Genomic DNA, 6,625 nt, shown 5'->3' with positions numbered 1-6,625 from the left:
ATACTGGCCAGTTCTGTCTTGACGGGTTTGTTACTGTACTTTACATACGGCGATTCCGTTCGACTTCCTCACTAATGATAAATTTCGCTCGTCTTCACTAATTCAATCTTCCACAACACTATTCCCTCATATGTCTTTACTCACTGAAGAACACCACACAAATAAGAATCAGTTCTATTTGGGCTTACAGAAGAACACATGGATCTCTTGTACTGCCGCCTGGTGGCCACAGCTGCAATCGTGACTCAGCTGACCATCGTATTCGGAAGGCTCCGTTCGCGTACTTGCCAACCATATGATGAAATAGGAAATATTGATTGGTTTTGTGGAAAAAAGTCAGTTACAAGAGCAACCGAACTGTGAAAATAGAACACGAAATTAATCAATTATTTGAATTTAGAAAGGTAATGAATGGAAAGTTGAAAGGTGCAGAAACTGTGACCCCAAACGGATAAGGACCACTCTTTCAAAATGGAGAATCTTCGAAATAGTAAGATGATAGACGATTGGCTATGCTGAAAGGATCGCTGGATTTTATGACAAATTTTTAGTTCAGCTTTATATATCGTACAACGTAACGATTTAAAATATCTCCCCGCTGCACTCTATATTGATGCTCGTTGAAATGAGGAAAGAATACGATGAAACAACAAACCGAAAGTGAAGGCCAGAAATGAATAATTTGTTAACTAAATATTTTGCCGAACGATGTGTGGTCCTCGGTAGTGTAGTGGTTAGTATCCCCGCCTGTCACGCGGGAGACCGGGGTTCGATTCCCCGCCGGGGAGAAAAGAAATTTTGTTGATTTATGAAACGAACCTATGTTCAGCAAATACTTGCTGACTACAATCCACCATATGACTGAGAGCTACTAGATTTGCAGCAGTGACTGATAATTCCCCACAGTTGGAATCTAATTTCGCACACCTCCACTCGTATTTCTGGAACGTAATGAAATTTACGCACTACGGTGTTTCAGATTTTGTTGAAAACAAACCAGAAAATCAAGTTGCGTGCATCAAAATAATATAGCAATATCTCTTACAATTATCAGCAAAATTCACAAAGGAACAAACAAATCAGCTACAAGTTGAACACAATATTAAGGATGCTAATCACAATGTTAACTTTGTATATGGAATATTATGATCTATATTTACCTGGGTTAATAATTGAACTGGACTCTCATGAAATGCAAGAAGTAGCCTACACCTTGGACGACGGAAAAAAGAAAAAGAGCAATCCCATGTGGTCTAGTGGCTAGGATACCTGGCTTTCACCCAGGAGGCCCGGGTTCGATTCCCGGCATGGGAACCTTTTTATACTACACTTATTTCGTTCCCTACAAGAAAATATCGGACAACTTAATCTGCTTTCTACGACATGCCACACCAGCAGTAACTTGACCCAAAATAAACTGTAAAACACTTTGTATATAATTCACGTTGGTATTGAATTTTGAAACACCAACCTTTGCAAACAAAGGACCTACACTTAATATAAACAGTTAACCACAACCGATCCTTGACTATCATACAAGCTCAATATTTACTATGTAGGCCATTTACTCAGAAGAAATGATTGCAAGAATTTTGCTTCGTTTAAGACACCCAAACTCTTGAAACATCACGCATTGACAAATACATGACATTAATTTTATCACATCACTTTGAAACAATTACATTTTCTAAATACTCATTGTTTCTCCCGCATAACCAATACGCCATCTTCATTTGAGCAATATGAAAGCTCAGAGATTCTATTTCATGGACATAATTGTTGCAATTCTATTCATGTTTTGAAGGACAAAACCAGTTAGATTGTTAAACATATATATTTCAATCAGGAGACAACATTATATTATTAGCGAGCTTTCTCCTCACTAGGCCTATGTGCCGTTAGCGTGGGAAAATGGGTTTGGTTCTCACTGGCTTGACCTGGAGGTTCATGTCACATATTGCTTTGCTAGTGAAACGATCGCTAAATTCAAACAACTTAAAATGTACCATACTATTCGAGAATGATTTTTTCTTAATAACTAAGACTTACTTTCTATATGATATTCACTTACCGTTAAGTGTTGTTGATTACGACACTTACATACATCCCTCAACTTATCGGTTTAAATATTTCTCTCAAAACTTGTTTCCAATTCTTCGTGATTAACTGATAAAATTTCGCTTACAAAACACTACGAACTTTTAATTTCCAGATCATAAAATGCGGTGATGAAAGGAAAGCTGCGAAACGGCATTGCCTTTTTCTCACCCTTCATGGAAAAAATATTTCCTCTTTGTCTCTATTTCTAATCTTTTTAGCGCTACACAACTTTATGACTTTAGTGCTCAAAACATTAATTACTATTAAAGTTGACTAATATTCTGTCACAACAATATTGTTGATTCACTTTCTTCAACTACTATTACGGTGTCTTTTCTTGCTTACTTTGTTCTTGTTCTGAAACCCTGAAAACGCAGCCCATTTGTCTAATTTGAGCTTAGCCTCGACTTATAAGAGTAAAGGAAAGGTAAACGTTGTATTATTGCGAATAGGAAGGAGAAACGTTTCTCAACAGTGAAAGGTAATTACGGTTGTATTTCGTTAAATACAATCGCAAGGATTAGCAAACTAAAACGAACATTATAATGAGAGAAATGTTTATATGAAATAATATTGTAAGCAAAGTCTATTTACAGTATACGAGAAACCACAAACAACTGAGGGATCTTATCATAAGATGAAGAATAAAAGTGGGTTTGTTATACTGGCCAGTTCTGTCTTGACGGGTTTGTTACTGTACTTTACATACGGCGATTCCGTTCGACTTCCTCACTAATGATAAATTTCGCTCGTCTTCACTAATTCAATCTTCCACAACACTATTCCCTCATATGTCTTTACTCACTGAAGAACACCACACAAATAAGAATCAGTTCTATTTGGGCTTACAGAAGAACACATGGATCTCTTGTACTGCCGCCTGGTGGCCACAGCTGCAATCGTGACTCAGCTGACCATCGTATTCGGAAGGCTCCGTTCGCGTACTTGCCAACCATATGATGAAATAGGAAATATTGATTGGTTTTGTGGAAAAAAGTCAGTTACAAGAGCAACCGAACTGTGAAAATAGAACACGAAATTATCATTTATTTGAATTTAGAAAGGTAATGAATGGAAAGTTGAAAGGTGCAGAAACTGTGACCCCAAACGGATAAGGACCACTCTTTCAAAATGGAGAATCTTCGAAATAGTAAGATGATAGACGATTGGCTATGCTGAAAGGATCGCTGGATTTTATGACAAATTTTTAGTTCAGCTTTATATATCGTACAACGTAACGATTTAAAATCCCTCCCCGCTGCACTCTATATTGATGCTCGTTGAAATGAGGAAAGAATACGATGAAACAACAAACCGAAAGTGAAGGCCAGAAATGAATAATTTGTTAACTAAATATTTTGCCAAACGATGTGTGGTCCTCGGTAGTATAGTGGTTAGTATCCCCGCCTGTCACGCGGGAGACCGGGGTTCGATTCCCCGCCGGGGAGAAAAGAAATTTTGTTGATTTATGAAACGAACCTATGTTCAGCAAATACTTGCTGACTAAAATCCACCATATGACTGAGAGCTACTAGATTTGCAGCAGTGACTGATAACTTCCCCACAGTTGGAAACTAATTTCGCACACCTCCACTCGTATTTCTGGAACGTAATGAAATTTACGCACTACGGTGTTTCAGATTTTGTTGAAAACAAACCAGAAAATCAAGTTGCGTGCATCAAAATAATATAGCAATATCTCTTACAATTATCAGCAAAATTCACAAAGGAACAAACAAATCAGCTACAAGTTGAACACAATATTAAGGATGCTAATCACAATGTTAACTTTGTATATGGAATATTATGATCTATATTTACCTGGGTTAATAATTGAACTGGACTCTCATGAAATGCAAGAAGTAGCCTACACCTTGGACGACGGAAAAAAGAAAAAGAGCAATCCCATGTGGTCTAGTGGCTAGGATACCTGGCTTTCACCCAGGAGGCCCGGGTTCGATTCCCGGCATGGGAACCTTTTTATACTACACTTATTTCGTTCCCTACAAGAAAATATCGGACAACTTAATCTGCTTTCTACGACATGCCACACCAGCAGTAACTTGACCCAAAATAAACTGTAAAACACTTTGTATATAATTCACGTTGGTATTGAATTTTGAAACACCAACCTTTGCAAACAAAGGACCTACACTTAATATAAACAGTTAACCACAACCGATCCTTGACTATCATACAAGCTCAATATTTACTATGTAGGCCGTTTACTCAGAAGAAATGATTGCAAGAACTTTGCTTCGTTTAAGACACCCAAACTCTTGAAACATCACGCATTGACAAATACATGACATTAATTTTATCACATCACTTTCAAACAATTACATTTTCTAAATACTCATTGTTTCTCCCGCATAACCAATACGCCATCTTCATTTGAGCAATATGAAAGCTCAGAGATTCTATTTCATGGACATAATTGTTGCAATTCTATTCATGTTTTGAAGGACAAAACCAGTTAGATTGTTAAACATATATATTTCAATCAGGAGACAACATTATATTATTAGCGAGCTTTCTCCTTACTAGGCCTATGTGCCGTTAGCGTGGGAAAATGGGTTTGGTTCTCACTGGCTTGACCTGGAGGTTCATGTCACATATTGCTTTGCTAGTGAAACGATCGCTAAATTCAAACAACTTAAAATCTACCATACTATTCGAGAATGATTTTTTCTTAATAACTAAGACTTACTTTCTATATGATATTCACTTACCGTTAAGTGTTGTTGATTACGACACTTACATACATCCCTCAACTTATCGGTTTAAATATTTCTCTCAAAACTTGTTTCCAATTCTTCGTGATTAACTGATAAAATTTCGCTTACAAAACACTACGAACTTTTAATTTCCAGATGATAAAATGCGGTGATGAAAGGAAAGCTGCGAAACGGCATTGCCTTTTTCTCACCCTTCATGGAAAAAATATTTCCTCTTTGTCTCTATTTCTAATCTTTTTAGCGCTACACAACTTTATGACTTTAGTGCTCAAAACATTAATTACTATTAAAGTTGACTAATATTCTGTCACAACAATATTGTTGATTCACTTTCTTCAACTACTATTAGGGTGTCTTTTCTTGCTTACTTTGTTCTTGTTCTGAAACCCTGAAAACGCAGCCCATTTGTCTAATTTGAGCTTAGCCTCGACTTATAAGAGTAAAGGAAAGGTAAACGTTGTATTATTGCGAATAGGAAGGAGAAACGTTTCTCAACAGTGAAAGGTAATTACGGTTGTATTTCGTTAAATACAATCGCAAGGATTAGCAAACTAAAACGAACATTATAATGAGAGAAATGTTTATATGAAATAATATTCTAAGCAAAGTCTATTTACAGTATACGAGAAACCACAAACAACTGAGGGATCTTATCATAAGATGAAGAATAAAAGTGGGTTTGTTATACTGGCCAGTTTTGTCTTGACGGGTTTGTTACTGTACTTTACATACGGCGATTCCGTTCGACTTCCTCACTAATGATAAATTTCGCTCGTCTTCTCTAATTCAATCTTCCACAACACTATTCCCTCATATGTCTTTACTCACTGAAGAACACCACACAAATAAGAATCAGTTCTATTTGGGCTTACAGAAGAACACATGGATCTCTTGTACTGCCGCCTGGTGGCCACAGCTGCAATCGTGACTCAGCTGACCATCGTATTCGGAAGGCTCCGTTCGCGTACTTGCCAACCATATGATGAAATAGGAAATATTGATTGGTTTTGTGGAAAAAAGTCAGTTACAAGAGCAACCGAACTGTGAAAATAGAACACGAAATTAATCAATTATTTGAATTTAGAAAGGTAATGAATGGAAAGTTGAAAGGTGCAGAAACTGTGACCCCAAACGGATAAGGACCACTCTTTCAAAATGGAGAATCTTCGAAATAGTAAGATGATAGACGATTGGCTATGCTGAAAGGATCGCTGGATTTTATGACAAATTTTTAGTTCAGCTTTATATATCGTACAACGTAACGATTTAAAATATCTCCCCGCTGCACTCTATATTGATGCTCGTTGAAATGAGGAAAGAATACGATGAAACAACAAACCGAAAGTGAAGGCCAGAAATGAATAATTTGTTAACTAAATATTTTGCCGAACGATGTGTGGTCCTCGGTAGTATAGTGGTTAGTATCCCCGCCTGTCACGCGGGAGACCGGGGTTCGATTCCCCGCCGGGGAGAAAAGAAATTTTGTTGATTTATGATACGAACCTATGTTCAGCAAATACTTGCTGACTAAAATATACCATATGACTGAGAGCTACTAGATTTGCAGCAGTGACTGATAACTTCCCCACAGTTGGAATCTAATTTCGCACACCTCCACTCGTATTTCTGGAACGTAATGAAATTTACGCACTACGGTGTTTCAGATTTTGTTGAAAACAAACCAGAAAATCAAGTTGCGTGCATCAAAATAATATAGCAATATCTCTTACAATTATCAGCAAAATTCACAAAGGAACAAACAAATCAGCTACAAGTTGAACACAATA

The 6,625-nt window shown here is 37.1% G+C and overlaps 5 non-coding genes across 5 annotated transcripts; all 5 read left to right on the top strand.

Moving 5' to 3' along the window:
- The first annotated feature begins 716 nt into the window (after positions 1-716).
- On the top strand, positions 717-788 carry TRNAD-GUC (transfer RNA aspartic acid (anticodon GUC)). The gene has a single exon. It is a non-coding gene; the product is annotated as a tRNA-Asp (tRNA).
- Positions 789-1,242: 454 nt separating this feature from the next.
- On the top strand, positions 1,243-1,314 carry TRNAE-UUC (transfer RNA glutamic acid (anticodon UUC)). The gene has a single exon. It is a non-coding gene; the product is annotated as a tRNA-Glu (tRNA).
- A 2,162-nt stretch (positions 1,315-3,476) lies between these two features.
- Positions 3,477-3,548, top strand: TRNAD-GUC (transfer RNA aspartic acid (anticodon GUC)). The gene has a single exon. It is a non-coding gene; the product is annotated as a tRNA-Asp (tRNA).
- A 455-nt stretch (positions 3,549-4,003) lies between these two features.
- Positions 4,004-4,075, top strand: TRNAE-UUC (transfer RNA glutamic acid (anticodon UUC)). Its single transcript has one exon. It is a non-coding gene; the product is annotated as a tRNA-Glu (tRNA).
- Positions 4,076-6,238: 2,163 nt separating this feature from the next.
- TRNAD-GUC (transfer RNA aspartic acid (anticodon GUC)) lies at positions 6,239-6,310 on the top strand. Its single transcript has one exon. It is a non-coding gene; the product is annotated as a tRNA-Asp (tRNA).
- Positions 6,311-6,625: the final 315 nt, after the last annotated feature.

The sequence above is a fragment of the Thermobia domestica genome, chromosome 10 (genome assembly GCF_964235325.1).
Source record: "Thermobia domestica chromosome 10, izTheDome1.hap1.1, whole genome shotgun sequence".
NCBI classification, from domain to species: Eukaryota; Metazoa; Arthropoda; class Insecta; order Zygentoma; family Lepismatidae; genus Thermobia; species Thermobia domestica.
This window is presented reverse-complemented; position numbering and strand designations above follow the sequence as displayed.